Source organism: Acanthopagrus latus, chromosome 11, assembly GCF_904848185.1.
Source record: "Acanthopagrus latus isolate v.2019 chromosome 11, fAcaLat1.1, whole genome shotgun sequence".
Classification (NCBI taxonomy): domain Eukaryota; kingdom Metazoa; phylum Chordata; class Actinopteri; order Spariformes; family Sparidae; genus Acanthopagrus; species Acanthopagrus latus.
The window spans coordinates 16,229,642-16,250,687 of NC_051049.1; the positions used below are offsets into that span (position 1 = coordinate 16,229,642).

The window sequence follows — 21,046 nt, forward strand, 5'->3', positions numbered from 1 at the left end:
CAGCAGGGAGGACGCACAGCTGTAAATTGAAGATGTTCTTTTTTTTTTCTCTCCCCGCTGCTTCCTCTGTGCGGTGCAGTCTTACAGCATATGAGCGCATGACTCAGAAGATAACACAGTCAGGGTGATGAATGTGCGTCTCCTCACAGCATATTTCTGAATTAAGACATTTTCCACATGGCCTAATGACATGTAGAAAAGTCACCTGCTGCACAGCCGGCGCCATCTCTCATGTTTTTTTCCCTCTGCTTGTGTGCCTGCTGACAGCATACATACAGTAGCTGAGTGTGTGTGTGACAGCGTGGGCTGACGGTTAGAGAGGCTCTCCTGTAACTGAGAGCTCTCTGAAATGCACTACAAGAGTCATCATGTCCATCAACTTGCATACGTCCTTGAGGAAAAGTATCCAAGTCCTTATGGATACTCTTTAAGCTCAGAGGTACTCAAAATAAAAACTTCTACAAAAACAGAAAAAAAAAAAAAAAAAACCTATCCCTGTGTCCCAAATCCATACCAAACACTGGTTCTAAGAAGGTTTTCTGTGTGATCACGATTGACAAGTGAGACAATATAAAATACCGTCAGCTCTTGATGCACACCATTCTCCCACAATGCAGTGCACAAAGAACATTTACTAGATTCATTTGCAGTGACATTCAACAGTGTCACATACATTGTTTCATTCGAACAAAATGATAAATTCTAAACAATTAAGAAACTATTAAATTCAGTTCATTTGAATTCAATTCAAAGCTTCATTGTCTTGGGAAACAGACATTTGCCAATCAGCTGATTAAGCTAACTAAGCAAGCCAACTCTGCAGCTGAGATGGAGAGAACGGCATTAATGTTTTCTTCCAAGGCTGTCACGACCATACGCGTTCATGCAGAAATGCTTCCTTCCTACATGGTGATATAGTTGGTGAGTGTAAAGAAAAGAGTTCCTGCATCCAACCTGTGTAACCACATGATGATTTCTGGAAGAAGACATTACTATGGAGATTTTCGAATGCACTCTTTATACATGTATTCTAATTCCTTTATGTTGAGCAGAAGGTGGATTATTTTGGGGTGAATTGTCCCTTTAGGAGCTTACAACCAAAAGTTAAAACTGTCATCCAAACCCGTCCCGCCTTACTCCCTTTTCTTTGGCAACTTTCCGTGTGCACACGTGGTTTGTTTCCGTATAAAAAGTACAAGAAAATGTCATCCGTTTTTTGAGAGATACACTGTCTAGGAGAGGGATCAGCGATTCGCAGTTTGCAAGCTGTTGGTCATGTGTGCTATTTTAAACATCAGTACCGGTATCAGTCTACTTTGCAGACACACTTTGCTGGTGAAACAACAATTATGAATGCAGTTTTACTTTTTTTTTTTTAACCCTCCTTCGGTGCTCGAAAACTTGTTTTTTCCTTTTTCAACCGATAAACATGTCTGAGCAACATGTTTGGAATGTGCCTCCACCCTCCACCACATGAAACAAGGATAATTTCTAATCATCAAGCCTTTCATCCAGGTACACCCATGAACACAATATTAATTAGCAGCGAGTCTTTGATCTTCTTCTAACAAGAAAGTGTGCAATGTAGGGAGTCTTAAAAAACTCACTTTTTATGGATTGAGGTCTTTGCTATTTTCACCCAAATTTAGCAGTCTCACTGCACCGTCTGCTCCCCCCCAGTGTTGCAGGTGGAGTTACTTCTGCGGATGGTACTATTCTGGGTAACCTTGTCTAAAGATGTTTTGCTGCATCCTGGATACACCAATGTGGCCTTGGAAGGCATTTAGACTTCCTCATCAATACAAAGCTAAAGCCACTGGAGTGCCTTTGTGCAGCACCCCCCTTCTTCCTCCACTATGTGCCTCACATTATCTATTTGTCAGAGAATTAGAAGATTAGTCATGTCAGACCCTTCTTCCTTTGTGGGCTATCTGTGAATTAGACTCTGTGAAGGACGTTTTTGCCAGCCAGCAGTGAAAAGATCCTCCGTGTTTGCATAAATTTCCCCCACACGTACTTTGCCTGCTAGTTGGGCACACACAGGGAGTGTACAGCTGTTCCCCACCCTCAACCCTGCCAACGATCATTATAACGGATCTGAAACTTAACACTCGGTTGCCTTAGCCTTGTGCAAGAAAACGCATTTGTTGTTTATTTAAGTCTAGCAAACACAGGGTCATTAGCACGGTGTGATTTGAACGTGCAGACTTCACAAGATAATGCAATTCGCCCGCAAAATTGAACTTTTCCAGCAAATGAAACTCAATCTCTCCCTTTAGACAGTTTCAATAGGGTCAAAGTCAACAGCATGACGTGTGGAGGCACTGCTGCAGAAAGTCAGTGATGCATCTCATATCCAAATAGTTTGAAAGGGGCTCTGAGGATTTAGATCACTGTCTAGATACAGTATATTTGATTTGTTCAATTTCACCCCTGTGAAAATCCAAAGAACAGGCCGTTTTCAGAATGTCAATGTTGTGTATCATAGCCATCATAATTCTTACATATCCTGCTTCAGCACTCTAAGGTCTCTTCAGAATCCCATGCACATGGTGAAACGGATGATTCCCAGAGATATCCCGGGGATATTGGATTTCCCCGGCAGATGAAACTATTTGTGACCAATATGTCAATTTTTTCCAGTCTGTTTGCGAGGGGTGAGTGAGGCGGGTTCTGACATCTCTCAGCCTAAGCAGACACATGTTCTGCTGACCAGCGAAAGCGCCACATCCAGATACGGAGAGATTGCTCTGTGGCAATTTATTAACATCCCAGTTCAGGTGACAGGGTCGGCTCAAGACCTGGCTCACACTTGGAGCCGATTTAAGCGTGGCACTGCTCCCTGCCATCAGCCTGGCGGTGAAAATCCACTGCAGTATTTTAGATATTATGCTAATTGTGATTAAAATGCATGAGATATGATTGAAAAAGACTTACTAATGAACTGAAATGCACTCCACTATCTCAGGTCACCGTTACATTCACCAGAATTCAATTCAGTCCGACACGATATGAGAGATGTTCCAGATTTCATTAAGGTATTAGAATAATCATTTAAAAAACAGAGACCAAAATAGCTGCCTCAGGATAAATCAACCAAATGATAACATTTCCAGATCGATCAGTGCTGGCAGCAGCCCAGCACTCACTGAGCGTATCTACTTTTCACAAGGCATTTCTGTTCAGACTGATGTATATAGGAGCAGGCAGGCAGATTCAGTCAGTCTCGGCTCCACTGTTCCTCCGTCTGACTTGAGGAAAACAGGAGTTATTGGCTCTGTAAATGCAATCAGTTGTTTGAGACACAAGTGTGCCTCCCAGAATTTGTTTGTTGTGCCAAGTTTCATTAGGCTCACTTTAAAATACAGGGATACTCGCAGTGTGCCCCGTTTAGTCGCATCACTTAAAATGGTTAAATGTTGAAAGGTGACACCTGCTTCTGCAGCCGCGACATGTCTGCGCTGAGCCATTGTCGCGGTCCAGCTCTCTGTCAGCGTCAATTTTCCACAAGCCTCTTATTTGCTCTAAATGTAGACAGATCATCACCACTTAAAATGAGTTCCCGAGCATGCCACTATTTAGCATAGTAACATAAACATGTTTTATTCAAATGACGAGCGATAAGAGCACGGGAGGAAGCCATATTCCCCTCAGTGCCAGCAGGCAGGCACGTAGACAGATCTAGCCTCTCTGACTAAATTGTGCTTTTTTTCCTGAAAATTGGCAAGCTCTGGCTCACTAGAGGCACACTATGGTGTTGTCAATAACAATGACTGCCTGTGGCTTATTTATTTTCTTATCGGCTTTAATCAGTCCGTGTTGACAGTGACATCTGTGCTCAGCAATATCCAAATGCTACCAGTTAAGATCTATGTACATATTTGTGTTGTTTTGTCTCATATGGTGGCAGTGTATAATTGTTTAACATTTGTGTTTGAGGATACAGTTGACCATCTAATTTTGGGTATAGTCACATATGTTCTTAAAGAGCTTGTGTTACAATGTGCATGGCAAATGAGGGAGGGCATCACCAGGGGATCAATGACGTGATATCATAAGATACTGTTATCATTCTAATCTGTAATTCTCTTGAGATATGCTGTGAGTATTTCAATGATAAATATTTTGATATTTGTAATTTATCTTTTTTACACCTGCATAATGGCACTGTTAAGCAGACAGACATAAAACCCTGTCATTGAGGATGCATGCACTGTTTGCATTTTACATTTCTGCATACCTTAGATATGTTTACATTTTGATGAGTCATATAACCATATTGATATTTTTTACAATGTGTGTCAACTCACGTCCACATTAAATGTGTATGAGCATACTGTCATGCCAGGAGGCAGATGCTGGTGGTGTTGCAGAGATGGCTGCCAAGCCAGAGACCGCTGTTCAAAATAACATTTCAGCATTTGTCAGCATGAAGCCATTTGATGTTTCTGACAAGCTTTTGGATGATTTCCAATTGCATGTGGCAACAAAATCAGGTATTTTACGCCAAAACATGATATTTTCCTAAGAAGGCTGACAAGAAAAAGACCACTGTTCAAAATGATGTTTCGCCATTGTTAAAGATGAAACCACTGGATAATTCTAACGAGATGCCAGGACATTTCCAGAAGTGGTGACATTAATGGGAATTTTAGCCAAACATGATCATTTCCTAAGAAGGCTGCTGAGCCAGAGACCAGTGTTCAAGATGCTGTTTCAACACTGGTAAGGGTGAAGCCAGGTGATATTTTCAACAAGACATTGGGACACTTATAGCCTTAACCAATCCATGACCGCAGTGCTGTCACAACATGAACTTGATTTATTAAAATTGAACCTACAGACTATGTTTCAAATGAAAGACATCTTGATTTTCAACATATTTTTGGTTTACAGAAATTAACATGTACAAAGATGTATTGGCAAACATTATGTTTGGGTTGACAGTCTGCATTTTCCAACTTAACTGAATGCAAATGTTTGTGGGCTATTGTGTTTTTTAAAGTTGTATTCTGAGCAACGCAAATCAAACAAAAAGTTCCACAGCCCCTTCAGCAACTATTATTCTTTTACCGAAAGGTTTCATTTGTATGTGCACTGTTATTCATATATATAATAAAATATCCATTGCAAAATGTCCTCACACTATGCTGTATTGATTTGTTCCTCTACAAGAAGAGTGTGTCTTTAATAGTTTCTTGACCCACTGCACAAAATACAGGTCACAAATCTCTTACGCCCTCAAAATACCTGTGGCTGTCCTTTTGGCTTCTATTGTCTTCACTTACATGCCAGTCTGCTTCCCTCAAACGTAGTCGTGTTTAATTTTCAAATGACTTTTTTTTTTTTTTTTAACTTAAGTATAGTACTTTCCTGTAAAACACAAAAGGATAAAAGGTTATTCACTTCAGTTTTTTATACTTGACGACTGAGTGAGAGTTGAATAAAAAGACTCTGGCCTTTTGCCCCTTAGTCTCTAACTGAACAGATAGCTGCTGGTTTTGGACAGCTGTCTGACTGACTGCATCTCCGCTGAGGAGCACATTTTTCCACTTTTCTCCCCGGCTCAACTGCCGGGTATGCTGAGAGGCGTTTGCCTGTCTGGAGGAGCGACGCCGGACTTGTGGGCAAATGTGTGTGCGTGCGTGTGTGTGCGTGGGCTGTGTAGTGGTACGTGTATCGCCCGTGTCTACCTCTCTCACTTGCTGAAACATATCCGTCCAAATTTGACAGCGCGGGGGCAGACAGCCATGTTGCAGAATTCTGATCATTTAAATGCTCAGAGGCCTGCTTGAATAGCAGAGGTGTTAAAAAAAAAAGAAAAGAAAGACACACAGAGAGGAAGATAGAGAGCAGCCCTCCACATGCCTCCATATCACATAAGGGACTGCCTGCCACTTTCCTGTGAAGAATAATGCTCACTTGTCAATCTTCCAAGAGCCAGTCAGATAGCTGCCAGTCCCATGGAGACCTATTGAGGTGTATGCTTTGTTTCATCTGGGGCACGCCTCAGAGGAGATCGGGACTGTTGTATCTAGGAACTGCCTCCAAAATATAGGGTAGGAAAAAAGGGCATATTGATACAACCCTCGAGCTGATGTGCTATCTTGCTTCAGAAAAAGAAAACAAACTATTTGCTCATTTGCTCGAACAGGAAGAGGCACAAAGAGGCTCAAATGGATGGTACGTATTTGGAATAAAGCTGGGAGCTATGCAAATCTTGATTGGCTAAAAAGGGGAAAGATAAATAGCGTTTACGCCTCGTGGATACTGCTGTACTTTGTTTAAAAAACAAAAAAAACCCACACTGTTTGAACTGCACAATTGTCCCTGAACCTCTTTTTAAAAATTTAGATTTATCACTGCCCTAATTACTTAAATTACTGTCTGATGATAAATCGACCAGCACACACTTGTGTACACAAAGGTACCGCAATCCTCCAAAAAAAGCAATTCTCTGTAGTCCATAGCGCAAAGTATAAAGGTGTCAAGTGATTTATCTATGCGGCAATGCAAATAAAGAAAAACACACCCAGCAGCGTGAGGACGAGGTCTGCATATCTGTCCGCGCAAACATTTCCACATCATTTTGAAATACACTTCTCATTGCAGTTTCACGATGCATAGCACTGAATTGAGTCTCCCTTGTACAACTGTGGGAACTTTAGCACCAGAAATGGTTTTTTTTTTTTTTTTTTTAAATTCTCTCTAAATAAAGTTACCAGCTAATGACGACGCTCTAACAAGTCCAGAGCAGCCGACCGTGCCTTCCGCCTGCAGCGACCGGCTTGAAAGAGACTCCGTCCTAAACATCCCACGGGTCGTCTTAAATGAGGAGGTTCGTTTCAGTCTATCGCAGTGCAGACGGAGAGATTGAATGTTTTGCAAATTATTCACAGGGATTATAAATCACAGTGGCGTCAGTGTCTCCAATGATGGGAGAGGATGCTTCCCTCATTCCTTAATACAAATGACATGGAAAACAACAGCTGCAGCAATAAAACGCTCCGCCATAAAAAAAAAAAAGAGGGGGATAAATAAATGTACAAAAAGGAAAAGCCGGAGCTCGTCAGTAAACATGTCGGCGTGGAGCTCAATGTCATCTCAATGACTTTATGTCTGTTTTATTGTCGTCGTATTTGCTTGTTCCGGTCTTGCGTAAGTCAATTGTCTGATTCATTGATCTCATTGTGTTTATCTTATTGGATTTTAATTGTTATGTTTTTTTCTTTTTCTCAGACTCTCAAGTGATTTTTACCTTGTGCAGCCCAAAGTGACTGATGAGATTTCAGCGTCTTGATACTGGTCAGTCAAAAAAAAAATGCATCTCATTCTAGTGACAGCCTCATATTTCTCCGGGTGTCGCAAAGTGACACATTTTAATAATGATGGTATTTTTTTTCATAAACGGTGTATTCCCAGAGACACTCACAAAAGACACGTCAGCTTGGTGATTCCACTGGCAGATGAAAGACCAAAAGGCTGAATGCAGAGTTTAGTGGGAAAGTTTTCTGTTTAAAGAGAAAAGTTTAAATAAGAACTCCCAGTCAGAACACCAGAAAAACACTGTGATGATAATTCCTGTTGGCTTTGCAGCTAAACTTGAATGACAAACAGACAGCAAACAGGTGACATTCAATTTGTTGTTGGGGTAATGTAAAGCACCGATTGTTATTCCTCTTTCATTTCATATCAAATACTAAACAATGATACAATTTGCAGAGGGCAGAGGTCACAGATCAAAAAGACAGACGGTTAATGAATGCCTTCCACTCGAGAACAAGTCTCTTCATGATTACAGACAATGAATTTGAAACTCAGTTCCGTTATTATCTTATATTATTCCGAGGAGGGAAATGACATGCAGCACATGTAAATGTGGTGAGTATCAGACCAGGTCTCATCCTCTATGTGTGCCTATGTTCAATTCAGAAAAGAGGACAAGCTTATAAAACTTTCCTTGAACTTTGGCAGCAGACAACTTTTTTTTTTTTTCATTTGAACTTGTCATTCCGAAGTAAATACTGATTGCAGAGTGTAATAGTGATAGAAAAATGAAATAATCCGCGTATTGATCGGTTCCCCATACGTCTCGCTTCCACTAGCAGCCGACAGAGGAAGAGGCATTGTTTTCCCAGGTCACCACCCCCAGGTAAGTCTGGAACAACTGGAGCAACTGTGGAAACTCTAAAGAAACCCCACTGATGGAGGAGGCAAAGTGTAGAAACCGAGGTACAACAAGAGTGAACAGATGGGCATTCACTTGATGGAGACCTCCGATGTTGTGTCAAAGTCAGTTCCCAAGCTGATATGTGTCTCTCCTTCCCACGAGGAGTTCAGACAGTTTTGAAAAACCGGCAGTCTTTCTACTAGATCAGTAAGTGACAACATGTCTTCTTATTAAGACAACTGGGTGTTTTACTGCGCCTCTCATAGCGCTGAGACCGGAGTTACTTGGTCAAATTGGGATTCTTACAGTTGTGTTTTTTTGTTTTGTTTTGTTTTTTTTTGCTTTGGACAGTAGCCAGGCTGCTAGTGGTAGCCATGTCGTGTCAACAATAACAACACAGTGAAATGCCAGAGGGAGGAAAGTTAAAAAAAAAAAAAAAAAAAAGTTGTCCATTTTGAACATGGCAAAAACTAGATTCCCCCAGTTTGTGCCATGTTCAAACAGTGACACCCCTATTTGTCTGTCATGTACTTTTTGATGTGGTTTTTGAGGTTATTTCTGGGTTCATCTGGTTCAATATTGACACACACTCGCAGGATTCCTATAAAAGCCTTCATATCGAGGACTGTCCAAAGGCAGACAAATACTTACGAAAACATGAAACGCAAACTTAGAGCAACAGCAGTTATGACACAGCTGTAATGGAAGGATTATGAGGACATTTGAGGAATATTTTTGACTGGTCAAGCATAAAGGTAATGAGGTCAGAAAACAACACGTAACCAGAAAGTGAAGACAGCAGTCTTTCCATTGGTACGCTTTCTCTACTTGCTCTGTTCAGATTTTTCCATTACCGTTTTACCTCACCCCACATTTAGCTCTTTGAAAACGGCTGCCAGTCCTTCGCAGCTCCAACACGCAAAAGGATACCGAAAATATTCACATTTAGCTGCTGCTAAATGCCCTAAATGTAAATATTCAAACTCTAAATGTTTGTGAGGTGACAGTGTTAACTACTGTAACCCAACCAATCACTTTCAAACGATTCCAAAAGTGGTGCTGCTTTATATGTCAGCAAGTATTTTGCTGCGGCAGGAACACTGTGACCTTAATCCCCGTGTCTGAATGACAACATAAAAACCCAAAGAACTAAAGTAACTGTAGGTTTTCCCCCTGTGACAGCGGCGATGAAATGGCGAATAAATGACTGATGAGGGACGATATTCTCCGACAGTCACTCCCTCCCAAGGCGAGCGTCACCCCGTTTCTCTCTCCATTTACCGCACTTTGTCATTATGCACAGCAGCAGCTGAGATGGTTAACTACACTAAGGCCGGGTGAGAACGCGTGGCGACTCTGGCTAATGAAGGTGAAACGCAATGACACTTCATTTCCACATTAACCTCCTCCCTTTCCTCACTTCCCTCTGTGGGTTCCCAGTGACCCGATCCTCCCCGCTCATCTGTGTCCTGTGACGGCTACAAACGCACGCACGCACGCTCACGCACACACATACACACACGGGTTTTATTGATATAATAACGAGGACAAGCTTTATTCTTTGTCCAGCACTGTGCAGTCATTTGCAGCTGAAATGCAGTTTAAAAAAATAAGTTACATCTTTGAGTCAATGGCTTTCGCTGTGGCAGTTTAACAGTGCAATAAAAACGAAAAGACATGTAATGGGAAGTGTGTTTTTTTTTTTTTTCATATGCTTTTAAACAATTTGCTGAGTCGCGCGATCAGCCTGGATGTCTATCAAATCAGCAGCTCCTCTCTGTATTGTAATATACACATTAAGACTAGTTGTTTGGATAAAATGTTGGAGAAAATCTCTGTCAATAAGAAATTCTAAGATAACTTATAACTAATTGAGTAATATTAACAGATTTTTTTTTTCCTCTCACCAAACTACATTTTAAAATTAAAGTCACTCATTTTTTGATTATAAAAAACGTTTATTACAACTTTACAACCAACATTTTCATCTCAAGCCTGTTTGGCTTATTTACCTTACATAAGCAGAGAGAGTTTGCGTGTTAGCAGAACTTACTTGGAGCTGTATTATCCACAGCCATGGGTCTTTGATAACACGATAAGACAGTGATTGAAAGACACCAGAGGGAATCTGGCGGGGAGATGGACCCAGTGGAGCTGCAGGGAGCAGTGGAAGTGCAAAAATCTGAGGGAAACTGCAGAGAAACAAGTGATCTTGACTGAATAGGTTGGGGTTAGTGTTGGGTCAGTGTTTGTACTTTGCTTCAGGGTGGAGTCGCGGTGCTGTCAGTGCAGGGAAGCACAGTCATTTGATGATGAGTACAAATATGGAACTAGAGCAATTATCTAAAGTATTAATATTTGAACACATGTGTAAAAATTAACTTCCAGAAGAGTTAAAGCTGGGTTACAGGCGAGCTAGATATGGAAAGTATCCAACCGAAAAAATCCGAACCCCTTCTCTCAGGAGTCCCTCCAGAAGCGCTCCACAAGAACACATGAAGGCACAATGAATGACTGACCCATAGCTTAGCTGGCCAGCTAGGAGATGTGTGTTAGCAGATAGTGTTCAACAAGCTTTCTGAGTTGAGTATTTACACAAATAAACAACTGAACGCCACAGTTACTGTCCTTTACTTTGCGCATGTTCTTGGTGCTTACTGGGTCAGTCACAGCGACTTCTTTGGCTCAGGGGTTGGGCACTTTATGCTTCTGTGTTAGTTGCAGAACATGAATGCAACCGGATATTTCACTCTTGTTTCCAGGATCTTATCAAAAGTGTTTCTGAAATAAGTTACCAACCCTCGCTTTAATACTAAACTGATAATGTCAAACAGAACTAAAGCAGAATGTTCTTCTATAAGGTGTCTTGCATGTAGATATCTTAAGAAAGCCACAAACCACCCGAGTGACCTGTGTGGTGTAGGACAGGTGAGTTAAGACAATGAGCAATCAGCACCAACAGAGTCATATTCCATGTAGCGGTCATTCCTGGGCAAAAACAGCCTCCAGCCTCCTTTTGTCAAATTACTTGAGTGAAATCATAAAGTAGAAAAAAAAACACATCTGGATCTTTAAATACTCAGTCCAAATAAAGTTTTGTTGGATGGTCTTGATAAAATGCAAAGTGGCTTTTTTTTGGCTCTTTCTCACTTTTCAGTTTTCACTGTGAACACAAAATGTTCTCACTCTGTCGGTTTTCTTAAACACATTGGTCACAGATAAACACAGCCAACTTTAATATTAGTCATATTAGTCAGCCTCTGAATCCATCCTCTGCAGCTGAGACGTTGTATATCTTTGCTCCCGTTGGTCAGAACATTGTCCCGCTGCCAGGTATTGATAATTCTCCGCCCACTAAAAGGCGAGAAAATGAAATGTGTAAAATTAAATAATAAATGTTCCAAAACCACAGTGAGTGAGTGCTTCAGAACCTTTCGGCCTTTTTTTTTTTTGCCTGAATGTAATGCTATTATCAGACATTTTGTAAAGGTATATCACAAGAAGATGAGGTTAGGTACCAAGTGCACTGAAACACTGAATGAGGTCTGTAATATGTAACTTCTCTTTTAATCCACTATGACCGGTTGAATTTTTCTAGGAATGAGTTGTAGGAGCGCACTGCCACCTGCTCGCACTGTGACAAGATTAATTTCCTAATCCCTGCTAATGCTTTCACTTGCAAACATTTTTAAGACGGACAAGTGGTGAGCACACGGCGTGGCTGCTCTAATATTAATTGACTGCTGTCAACTTTTTCTAAATGATGTAATGGATTCTCCAGATTGACTCGGAGCAGACTCATAATACCATGTACATGATATTGTAAAGGCTAGGGAATTAAGCACGGAGCATGTGACCCCAATTAGCACTTATCTCCATTACTTGGAGCGCCGCACTCCCGTGAGGCGGATTTTAAGCGATCATTGTCAGTCAGTATGAGACGTCAAAGAACTTTGAGAATGACACTGTCTCAGTTCGTCAACTTTATCTGGAGAGATTTGGCTTACTCGCAATAAAAAAAGTCAATTTTTGTATGCAGAGAAATGAAAGGATAAGTCAGCAGTTTCTCTCTCTGGGTTGTGGCTTAATAACATTGACGTGCTGCTGAGGGTGTTGATTAGATGCAAAGGTGAAAATCTAAGATGCTGGGAAAAAAAACAACAAACCAATATATATTCATGAGGTTAATTACAGGATGTGCTAAAATGATACCTTTTCATTATCGTGCCCATTGTCAAATAGCAACTAGTGCTGAAAGGTGTCAGATTACAAATCAGTGCCAGTTATACAGATATTACGAGTCAATGCTTTTCCGTAGGTTGGCAGGTTTTTTTTGCCGTGGTGCAGCACACTGAAGTACACTAAATTGTTTGTAGTCTGCTGTCGGTGAGTGTTTTTATTTACTGTTTGTTACCTCCACTGTGAATCAGCTTGCACTGGGTGTTAAAAGATGAAATGAGGTGTGGGGACAGCTGTTGGGTAAAGGTGAATACAGTCATTCATAATACTGACAGTCAACTGGAGAGTGTTTTTCAGCAGTTACAAAAAAAAAAAGGAACAATCGGTAACACTTTGTAATTGGGTATACACGTTAATAGTGTCTAAATTCTAGGTCTAACTCAAAACCAATCCATTATTAGAGGCCGTTTAGTTGTAGGATATGGTCATGCAGAAGGCATTAATAAGTGCTTTATGATGACTAATACAGAGCCAGTGCAACAAATATATAATAGCAACAAGTTAATGTTAAATGAGAGTTTTCTAATATAAAGACAAAACAATTCATTAGACTGAATAAAAATGAATGGCCTCTTTTTTTTTTAAATACTTTAGTACTTAACACAATAACATATTTCATTAATATGTAATTAACTCTATGATGTTGTTTAAACATGTTTTGGAATCTGAGATGTCATTGATCTCAAATTTAGCAACACACACACACGCATTATCTGAAAAAAAAAATATGAATGAATGGCACAGCAATTTGAACATATTTGGTGATTATGTTCAAATTCGGCACACATGGACTCAAACACTAACATGTCGCTTTTTTTTTTTTTTTTTACTTTCTCTGATTTCTGGCAGATGCTGAACGAAGCCATTAATCAAATGATGTGTTTGTGGAAGGTGCAAAATTTAAAGTAAATAAAACACACTGATTGCTCACTGATTTACTATTGTGTTTCACAATTGGTGTTGTCGTATCACTTTCAACCAACAAGTAGCTTGTAAACCAGCTCATGCCAAGAATCACGAACAAGAGCGGCATTTGAATGCTTCATAATCACCCCGCTTATTATTCAGAGTGGTCCATCCACTGTTGATTAATGCCTCTGAGCAAATATGTACAGAGGGCCCACAGTACGTAATCTGCAGTGCTGCGCTAATCAGATGGAACTTTGTTATGGGCGGCCAACCAGTTTGTCCACCAGCCTTCCCCTTCCACATGGCCATTAAGTAGTGATCACAGCAGAGTTAGAAATACGGCAGAGAAGCTGTGGTGTTTGAGTTGGCTGCTTTTTACCTCCTCTCTCCCTCACTCATCTGTCTCTACATCATTGCTTTCTACGGGTGCATTCAGACTCCAGCCGTAAATCCTCGGAGCATTTTATCATGCAGTGGCAACAGTGGGCGCCCCTGTCAGCAGCCCTGACCCCAGCGGACCTCTGCCACAATCGACCAAGTGACCCAGTGTACTATTAAGGGAAAACAACATTTCCTGCAACCGTGTCGAGGTCCCCGAGCAGCAAGAGAGAAACCGGCAATGTGACTGACACCGGGGTGACAAACACTTTGAACCCAGACAACAGGAAATTAATGCAAGGAGCGCAGCTCAAGGCACAGCACAAAGCAAGCGGCGCACTAACACTGACACTTCTGTCCAGATGACACATGTTGATACTTTGGCTGTGGTGTCGGTTCATCTTGTGATTCTCTGCGTCTGGTTGTACTCCAATGCTGCTGGCACATTGGCCACATAAAGATGGACCCTGCAGATACTGGACCTGCACTGTGAATACAAATGTAAGTGGATGAGTGCGTTAACAGCTAGTGCTGTGTTACAGCCCCTTTTTAAAAGCCAGTTTCTTGAAGTCCCTCTGTGCAGTGGCATAAAGAGCAAAACATGGTCGTGACCAGAGAGTGATTTTCAACTTTTTTTCTTTACATGAGTGAATCAAGGGATGCTAATGATGCAAACAACGTTCTATCTTTTCAAACACAACTAAGTAGTTTTGTAGCCTAAACCTAACTAAGTAGTTTTGTAGCCTTAACCTAACTATCGTTTGAAGCTTCAGGCCAGACGATGCTGCAGTATCGGGCGAGTTGGGAATGAGAGTGTGTTGTTTAAAGCTTAGCCAGTGATCAGCATGTTCATCAGTCATTACTGCCATGCCAACTGGTACAACACCTTCCTGCTTTGTTCCGGCCCTGCTCCAATAAACCCCTTTAAAATGACCCACAGTTTTGACTTGGATGTTGGATTTTTAATCATGGTGTCTCCCAAGTTGCACTGAACCAACAACGCTTAAAACAAATGAAAATATGGCCATGCTCTCTCCCAAATATCTACTAAAGATCTCCTCTCACTGATCGGCCAGCCACAGCTGTAAGCTATAACATCAAAGTGAGTCGTAATGTGGCTCCTACTTGATATCACCTTCAAGCTGAAAAGCCCCTGACGTACTCAAGACAAAACAACCATTCAACATCTGTTGGGATCCCCCTGGCTGTGCTTTAATGCAACAGTGCATGTGCAGAGAGGAAATATTGTAGGTCCCCACAAGACAGACAGCACAATGAGCATTTACCGTAATGATTGCACTGCACTGTAGGCTTATGCACTGAATTGAAAAGTCAGGCCACAGTCTGCCATTAAAGTTTCCTCCCAGGAAGGACATCTGGGGTGGTGGCCAGTCTTGTGCTGAACATAAAGGGTGAAACTAATCAATCAGGCGGCAGCGCCACCATAATCCATTACACTCCTTATTATTGAAATACATTCAAATTAAAAATCTATTTCCAGGGCTTCTGCCAGAACATGTAATAGGCACCATTCATAGCACTGAGTGTCAATACTATGATTATCACAAATAAGCTCAATGCAATTTACCCTTTTGTATTAACAGAAATGGTTGGGAAGGCGGAAGCATGGCTGACATTAAACCATCTGATCATTTAAATCTATTTTTGATTGCCGGAGATATAAAAACCCCGGCTCGGATATCATTAATTGCTTGTCCTCCCTTTTTCAGTCAACATAATGCTCCCCCCCTTCAGTATCTGCAACGTGATCCATTGAATTTTAGATGTAATTTACATGATTGGCAAGACGTCTTATTGTCATTTGGAAGACATCAGACATAGAAAGTTTAAAGAGGAAGCTTTAAAGGTCAGGCCTGTAATTACATCAGCGCAGAAATGTTCGGTGGATTGATTTCAGGGGTTTCCTCTTTAGAATGAAGCAATGATGCTGCACTGTCATACTCCTCTGTAGCACCATCCTCCTACTCCTACAAGGTATAACATTCATATTTTCCAACTCTATCGCCACATTTATTCTTCGCAGTATACATTACTGCAAACCACCCACATGTTCAAACTTTCCGTTTCCTTGTGTTGCAACCAGTGACGGACTGGGAACAAAAACACGGCCCTGGCAGTTCACCCACCAGCGGCCCACCAGCGGGGGGTGGGGGCGCAACTTTTGAGTCACGGAATGAGCACGCACTTTAGATAGCCCCAAATTGACAATTCCCATGCTATAAACAACTGCACAAGAACAATGCACAACCCCAATGCATAAAACAAATTAATAAATCATCGGAGCCAGCCGCTCCATAATAAAAACATGTCTTACCGTCATGCAGTTCTCCATGTCTACGTCGTCATCCTCCTCTGACTCATATTCCTCACTGTCCTGTTCTCCCTGGTGTGCTGGCTCAGCTGTGTCGCTAACATTAGTGCTGGCATTATTAGCGCTATTGCTAGCTCAAGCTGCACTTGATTTTAAAAACAAGTCAGTCAGTTTGCAGCATTTTTCACCGCCAGTCAGCAGTGCTCTCTTAGATTTCTCTCTTTTTCTCTGCTCGCCCCTTCTGTCTCGTGATGCCTCGATTCATTTTTTGCCAGCTTCAGCCAACTTCCAACCTCCAAAAAGCACGCAGACGGTGTAGAGGCCGTCCACATGAACACGCCCTTTTGCGTTTTCCTGCGAAAACGCACATGTATTGCATCGTTTTGGCCGACCGTCCACAGGGATCCTGAAAACGCAGCACTCCCGTTGTCGTGTGGACGGCGAATCCGCATACTTTCCGAAACGATGACGCCATCCCCCCACTCCTCGACCTCTTGCCTCCGACCTCTGAACTCTGCAACGCCTCATAACAACAACAACAATGGCGGACTACTACTTGTGCTCGTGTGTCTTGCAACTTACTCGCCTTGTAGTCGAGTGTGAGTCGCAGCAGCAGTTTGACCTCATTAACGGTCCGCACAAACGCTTCTGGTTTCCTTGCACTAGCCATTTTCGTCTCCTTCTTCTTGTTTTCGGATTCTCCTTCTACTGTCTGTTTGTAAACAGCGTTCAAGCTTAATGCGCATGCTCCGTCGCCTTGGTGAATTGTAAGCGCCACCTCGAGGCCTGGAATGTGAACTACAGCGTTTTGAGTCGTTTTCAGCGGATCCGTGTGGACGCAAATATTCTTGAAACGGTGCAAACGAAGATGGAGAAAAAAAAAAAGATCGTTTTGGCATGTGTGGACAAGGTCTTGTCTTGAAATTTCCAGAAGGCATTGCTTCTTTTCAACTTTTGTAAACAAATAATCAAATAAAATAAAAAATGCGGGTAGATTTGTTTTATTTCGAACCATGCACGTTTTTGAACATTTGAATAAGACATTTAGCAACAAAACAATGCATACTGATATAAAAAAATTGTGACTGTAGACTGTAGAGTGTAACCACGACTGTGAAATAGAGACTGATATGTGGTCTGTAAATGCTGATTACATTGCCATTTGTGCTTAGTGTGAAGGAATTGACTAAATGTGATTGTCATTTGTAGTGTGAGATCTTTATTGACGCTTGAAATGTGGACGAGAGAAGTTATCTTGGGGCTGCTCTCTGATTGGTCGGCCAGCCCAAATGGCCCACTAAAGCCAGAGGCCCCTCTGCCATCTGCTGAAATTCCAGATTACCAGTCTGTCACTGGTTGCAACTTAATAATTGTTAAGGTTAAATTTTCGATATATTTTCAATATATGCATTCAAGTTTCATGCATGCAAATGGTGAAATGGCATCTTCAACAGTGGTATCTTGCTCAACAGCAATTTCAGGAAAAGATGTGTTTTGGCTTCAATTCCTGGTTATGTCGCCACAAGGACAGCTGGAAATGTCCCGACGTCTTGTCAAAAGCATCCATTGGTTTCATGCTTACAACTGTTCAAGCATCGCCTTGAAAAGGAGGTCTCTTGCTCGTCAGCCCGCTTAGGAAAAGGTCAGGTTTATGCTTAAATTCCTTGGGAAAAGAAGGACAACTGGTCCATAAATCTTGTTAAAAATATCCATTGGTTTCAGGCTCAAAAAATTTAAACGCTATCTTGAACACCGTTCTCTTGATCGGCGGCCATTTTCGGAAAAGATCATGTTTTGGCTTAAAATTTCCAGACAGCTTGTTAAATATTTTCCGGTGGTTTCACACTTTCAACTGTTAAAACATTGTCAGCCTGTTTTTGGAAAAGATCACGTTTTGGATTAAATCCCTGGTAAATTCACCTCAAGTACAGATGGAAATGTCCCGATGTCATGTTAAAAAATGTTTTGCGGCCTCTTTCCAGGCAGCCATTTTAGGAAAAGATCATGTTTTGGTTTAAATTCCTGGCAATGTTACCACAGACGCAGCTGGAAATGAATCGACGTCTTGATGAAAATATCCACTGGAGTCACACTTGAAAATGTTGAAAATGCCATCCTGAGCAGAGCTCTTTTGCGAGGCAGCCATCTTGGGAAATGATACATGTTTTGTTGGCACAAACATGGCTGGAAACTGTCCTAAGATCTCCCTTAAAAAATCCAGTTGGTTCACACACACAGATGCTGAAATGCAGACTCGATCTGCAGTCTCTTGCTTTGCAGACTTGTAACCAACTCCACCACCAGGCCATAAACATGTAATGTAAATGTGGTATGACACATTGTGTAGATATATCAATATAATATGTAGCCTGTGACACACATGAATGTCAGTGTATTGGTGGTCATTCTGGCAGGTGGGCTGATATTTGATGATTTAGCATGATACACAATACACAATTGTTTTTAAAAACACAATCATATTTAGGAAGACACCTGGATTTATCTAGTTTGATTCAGAGTAGAAGGACCTTTATTCACAGCCACACAATGTATGATCCGTTTTTAATTCATATTCAAAGTTGCAGTTTGTTCCTATATTCTCCAAGTTGGTTATTTAAATCAAATTTTCCCACCTTCAGAGCGTATTTACAAATAGTCGACAACAAAGCATTGCTGTGTGCTGGTGCTACCGGCCCTGGGTGAAATGAAGCGTTGATATGAATCAAAAAAGTGCGATTGATTGCTGGAAATGCATTCTCATTTTAATAAAATGAAATCAGATTAGATCTCACAACACTTCACTCATGCTATATTGAAACTGACCTGCAGTTCAGCAGACATTAAATTATACAGTGCACTGTGTGTTCCTCAGATGGGTTCATTTGTTCCTGTTTCATTGCTTTAGGTGTTTGCTTTAGGCAATAAAACAGAGTGTCTTATACACACGAGCAACAGTTTATACGTTTAACACTTGTTGAGTCATTGCTAATTAAAAAAAAAACAAACAAACCATATATTTGCACATGTGGACAGTCCTCTGTGCTTCTGTGCTGTGTTAACTGAGAGAAGTGGAGCAGGCCGTGCATTCTGGTGTCTTGACCAATTACTTGACTAAGACAAACTACTATACAAATAGGACAATGACAACACAAAGGCAATGAGAGTAATATAACAAAGATCACAGAGAAAAAAAAAAAAAGGTTCTTGGAGATGTATGCTCGCTCACAGTTGCCAGGACCCTGTGGGACCACTTGGCCAGGATTAGCATGACAAGGTTCCTCTGCAAAGGCCTTTCTGAATCTTAATGAGAAACTACGGTCCAACGGAGACATTCATAATATATTTTATATCTTGTCTTCATAGCCTCCTTCGCCACCAGCAAGGAAACTTGGAATCAATATTCAGCTGCAATGCACACCTGTACTCAAGGTTACAACTGTTTTCCCTCTACTTATCAATTATAAACACAATACCGGGCCCTGCGTCTGCTTTATGGATCTCGTGTATGTCCCACTGTGATTGGTTGAGGCTCCCAGTCAAGGTGTAATGATGAGACGTGGCCAAAGTCAAATCAATAGCTCTTAATGACTTAATCATCTTAAACAGGAACTCTAATGTATATTTTAGCATATAGACTCCTCCAACATTTGCAATTCACTCGCACATTTAATTTCTCCATGGAAATAAAAAAGACTTTCAAGCTTCAAATAATTAATGATTTGCTCCTTGAGCAGCATTTTTTTTTTACATTTTTTTTTTACATGTTATCAATTCGCTTTTATTTGGCAAAAGCATTGACAAGATGTGCTGTAGAGAGCAGAAGTGTTGCGTCGGTGGACAAACTAAATGGCGGGCAATGACTGGAAGTCAGAGCTCGACAGTATGGCTGCTACGTGCACGTGAAATTATTTTTTCGTTCCATAAATATTTCAGGCATTACCTGCTCATGTGAAGGCTTTCAGTGCACTTGCTCAAGGTTTCTTTGATAGGAGAAATGGCCACTGATGGGTACTCATTGATTACTGAGCCTTTGATTTTTCCGTCGCAGGATAGTCCCTTTTATTTTTTAATTTTTTTTTCAGTCTGTTCTGGTGCTGGGACAATCATACCTTATCACGAGTAAAACTCCTGCTGTGTCGTGATAGGTTCCGTTCGTACATCTCAAGTGATTGCTGCTCCAATTTAAGAGTTAAACAGTTTTCTCATATCTCAGAACGTGTTCATTACAATAACAACGGCTCCTCGAGCGTTAAGATGGAAGTAGTGTCACCCATTAGATGCAAATAGTGTCGGTGAGCGTTGGAGCTTCTGTTGTTGCTGTATGATGAATGCAGATGTTGACGCTGTGTGATACAGCAGCATAATGAATTTGTTTGCATGATAGTCTCAGCATACAGTAGGTGTGGTGACTTATCTATTCTGGCCTGCGGAAGCTTGTACGAGGCAGGAGATCCTGTAGTTATTGCTCGAGGCTTGCCTCCAGCAAGTGCCAATGAGTTTATCAGACGAATGTTAGATTTAGTGATGAGACCGAGTCTCTCTGCTGCGAAGGAGCTGAATGCATCGTCCCTGTTTAGTGAGAAACAATGTGGCAACTCACACCGTTACATAAGGAAATTGCGTGACACTATTTCAGTGTCTGATGTGTAATTTCTTGGACAAAGTGTGTCCATAAATAATCCTAGACAGAAAGGGAGGATTAAATGATTAATTACGAATAATTATTGGATCAAAAAACAAAGGGTCAGTTGTGCAGCTCTCTAAATTATCTATATATTCCCCGCTTGTTCTTGTCAGCCAGCATGGCCACTTAAATCATCACGGCTCTCATTAGACACACGGGTGATGATTTTAATAGATTATTTTTGTGTTTGCTGACCCTGAATTCATGCTGGAGGAATCAATGATTTTCGTAGCTCAGAGATTTAACAAAAAGTCTGCCTATGGCTCAAATCTCATTGAGTTTTGAGATGAAAGGGCCTGCACCAAGGGCAAGGCAAGACACAGTGTCTCTTTGA

At 41.2% G+C, this 21,046-nt stretch overlaps 1 long non-coding RNA gene across 6 annotated transcripts in view; it reads right to left on the bottom strand.

Annotated features, from left to right (window-relative positions):
• Positions 1–17,045, bottom strand: part of LOC119028107 — a 172,173-nt gene extending 155,128 nt beyond the window's left edge. The window contains exon 1 of one of the 6 annotated variants that reach the window (XR_005077603.1): positions 16,032–17,027. This is a non-coding gene — a long non-coding RNA (uncharacterized LOC119028107). Of the gene's footprint in view, positions 1–16,031 lie in introns of all 6 variants that reach the window. The other 5 variants (XR_005077602.1, XR_005077601.1, XR_005077600.1 and 2 more) reach the window with 5 other exon arrangements.
• Between the last annotated feature and the right edge of the window lie 4,001 nt (positions 17,046–21,046).